Source organism: Gouania willdenowi, chromosome 4 (assembly GCF_900634775.1).
Source record: "Gouania willdenowi chromosome 4, fGouWil2.1, whole genome shotgun sequence".
Taxonomy (NCBI): domain Eukaryota; kingdom Metazoa; phylum Chordata; class Actinopteri; order Blenniiformes; family Gobiesocidae; genus Gouania; species Gouania willdenowi.
The window spans coordinates 3,158,702-3,162,194 of NC_041047.1; positions in this window are offsets into that span (position 1 = coordinate 3,158,702).

Consider the following 3,493-nt stretch of genomic DNA (forward strand, 5'->3'; position numbering starts at 1 on the left):
TTCACAATATGACGATACTGCGATCATCGATATATTGGTCAGAAATCAATCTATGATAATCTATGACATAACAAGAAAAAAAGATTAAGTGAAAAAATACAATTTTTATTTTGAAATTGAAAAAGTGTCCTATGAACAGTGACACTATTTTAGTGCATTTCTGTAAATAAGTGTCAACATACCAATGTAAACTAATAAGTATCTCTAATAATGCTTTATGTAAACAAAAAATAGGGTCTTTCTCACCAGTGACACCAGTATAGTGAAATATTCCAGTAAACAATATATTGGTTCCTTCAACAAACAGTGACAACATTTCTGCACATTTTAGTGAAAAAGCAGAAAAAGTTTTGAAAATAATAAAATAAATCTTAAATAATAAAAAGAATATGTATTTTTAAAAAAAAAGATACTATCGAAAAAATATCGTGATATATCGCCGTATCGAGATATTGTCACACTCCTAATCACCATCCTAAAGTTATATTATGAAATGCCAGTAAACATTTCTGTGTTACAATATAATTTAAAAGAAAGACACTGACTTCTAACAAAACGTCTCCTGATGTCTCAGATACTGTTTTGAATTCTGTGATGATGATTTGTAAAAATAGTTGATATCGATGATGATTAAAATGATGATGATGATTGTTTTGTTTTTTTTGCAGAGGCCATGCTATGTCCATCAACCAGCGAGCTGCCTTCCTGCAGAGTCAGTGCAACGATTACCTGAAGAAGGCGGAGTACTCCCTCCAGTCTGTGAGTCTGTTTGTTCTCTTCAAACATTTTCTCTTTACATCACGTTTAGTGTCACAGACGTATGAGCTTAGAAACGATATATCTGCTTTATATCATAGACGTATGAGCTTAGAAACGATATATCTGCTTTATATCATAGACATATGAGCTTAGAAACGATATATCTGCTTTATTTCATAGATGTATGAGCTCAGAAACAATATATCTGCTTTATTTCATAGACGTATGAGCTTAGAAACAATATATCTGCTTTATATCATAGACGTATGAGCTTAGAAACGATATATCTGCTTTATTTCATCGACATATGAGCTTAGAAACGATATATCTGCTTTATTTCATAGATGTATGAGCTTAGAAACGTTATATCTGCTTTATTTCATAGATGTATGAGCTTAGAAACGATATATCTGCTTTATTTCACAGACGTATGAGCTTAGAAACAATATATCTGCTTTATTTCACAGACATATGAGCTTAGAAACGATATATCTGCTTTATATCATTGATGTATGAGCTTAGAAACGATATATCTGCTTTATTTCACAGACGTATGAGCTTAGAAACGATATATCTGCTTTATTTCATAGGCGTATGAGCTTAGAAACAATATATCTGCTTTATATCATAGATATATGAGCTTAGAAATGATATATCTGCTTAATATCACAGACGTATGAGCTTAGAAACGATATATCTGCTTTATATCACAGACGTATGAGCTTAGAAACAATATATATGCTTTATATCATAGATGTATGAGCTTAGAAACAATATATCTGCTTTATATCATAGACATATGAGCTTAGAAACGATATATCTGCTTTATTTCATAGATGTATGAGCTTAGAAACGATATATCTGCTTTATATCATAGACATATGAGCTTAGAAACGATATATCTGCTTTATTTCATAGACGTATGAGCTTAGAAACGATATATCTGCTTTATATCATAGATACAGTATATGAGCTTAGAAACGATATAACTGATTTAATTCACAGACGTATGAGCTTAGAAATGTTATATCTGCTTTATTTCATAGATGTATGAGCTTAGAAACGATATATCTGCTTTATTTCACAGACGTATGAGCTTAGAAACGATATATCTGCTTTATTTCATAGACGTATGAGCTTAGAAACAATATATCTGCTTTATATCATAGACATATGAGCTTAGAAACGATATATCTGCTTTATTTCATAGACGTATGAGCTTAGAAACGATATATCTGCTTTATATCATAGATACAGTATATGAGCTTAGAAACGATATAACTGATTTAATTCACAGACGTATGAGCTTAGAAACGACACATTTTACCCGACTGGTTGACATTCAGGGAAAGTCCAGCTTGTAATCTGAGTACTCCTTTATGTGTGTAACAGAAACCATGCAGACAAAAGCAGGTTTGTATGGCTGCTCGTGCGTGCGTACGTACGTGCACGCGTGTGTCGGCCCTCCTTAGTTGTCACAGGGAGCTCAGAACGTTTAATTACTACATGTGTTTCTCTTGTTTGGATGTTTAACCATTTAAAAACATCAAGTTTCATCAGAATCTATTTCTAAAAGCAGCTTTGAATGAAAAACTCTATTCCTGACACGTGATGAGTCACTGATTAAAAAGGGTTTGTGTTCAAACCTTTGGTTTTGACAAAGTGTTTGAGTGAAGCAATGTGTAGATGTGTCAGATCAACATGATGATGTATCAGGATTTATTATACATGAATGGATTTGTAAAGGTAACAAGTATAAATATCTAGGGTTGTTTAAATACCGTATGAATGTCTTTGATCTCATTCAACATTTAGACTTCCTCAGAATTATTATTGTTTCCTTAGAATACATTAGTATAATTAGGATGGATGGATGGATGGATGAATAGATGTATGCATAGATGGGTGCATGGATGGATGGTTGAATAGATGGATGGGTGGTTGGTGAGATGATGGATGAATGAATAGAGATGGATAGATGGATATATACATATATGGTTGGATGATGTGGCTGTGTCTCCTGGGTGTATGGTTGGATGATGTGGCTGTGTGTCCCTAGATATATGGTTGGATGTATGGTTCGATGACGTGTATCCGTCTCCCCATATATATGGTTGGATGATGTGCCTGTGTCTCCTTATATGGATGGTTGGCTGTATGGTTGGATGACCTGTATCTGTCTCCCTATATACTGTATATGGTTGGATGATGTGGTTGTGTGTCCCTATAAGTATGGTTGGATGACATGTATCTGTCTCCCGATATGTATGGTTGGATGACGTGTCTGCGTGTCCCTATATGGTTGAATGTATGGTTGGATGACTTGTATCTGTCTCCCTATATATATATGGTTGGATGTATGGTTGGATGACGTGTCTGCGTCTCCCTATATATATATATGGTTGGATGTATGGTTGGATGACGTGTCTGCGTGTCCCTATATGGTTGGATGTATGGTTGGATGACTTGTATCTGTCTCCCTATATGTGTATGGTTGGATGTATGGTTGGATGACGTGTCTGCGTGTCCCTATATGGTTGGATGTATGGTTGGATGACTTGTATCTGTCTCCCTATATGTATATGGTTGGATGACTTGTATCTGTCTCCCTATATGTATATGGTTGGATGTATGGTTGGATGGCATGTATATGTCTCCCTATATATATATATATATTAATGGTTGGATGTATGGTTGGATGACGTGTCTCTCCCTGTTCTACTCCAGGGCAGTT